Below are 352 nucleotides of genomic sequence, written 5' to 3'. Positions count from 1 at the left end.
GCTTGACGTGGGAGAATTGTAGTGAGAAAATAGATGCATGGTTGGATTGATCGACCTCAGATTTGGCGGGCAGCCGATAGGCGCGAATCGCTGCGCGAAGCACCCCGCGCTTGGCAGCCGCACCTTTTCCAGCTCCCGACGGCGATGCTCGATGGAACCCTAGCACGGGCGAGACGATAACCAAATTGACTTGTCAGGTCGGGTCAATGTGGATTAATCAATGCATCAATTGTGGGCTGGGCTACTTTTGGGCTTGGGCCATTCAGCAATTAGCACGTTGACCTATTTCATCGCTAATTTCTGATCGAGTAGATCTATAATAACATCAAAAAAGTACCGTAGTCCCCGCTCG

The sequence above is a fragment of the Triticum dicoccoides genome, chromosome 2A (genome assembly GCF_002162155.2).
Source record: "Triticum dicoccoides isolate Atlit2015 ecotype Zavitan chromosome 2A, WEW_v2.0, whole genome shotgun sequence".
Lineage (NCBI taxonomy): Eukaryota > Viridiplantae > Streptophyta > Magnoliopsida > Poales > Poaceae > Triticum > Triticum dicoccoides.
Note: the sequence above shows the minus strand (reverse complement) of the source record.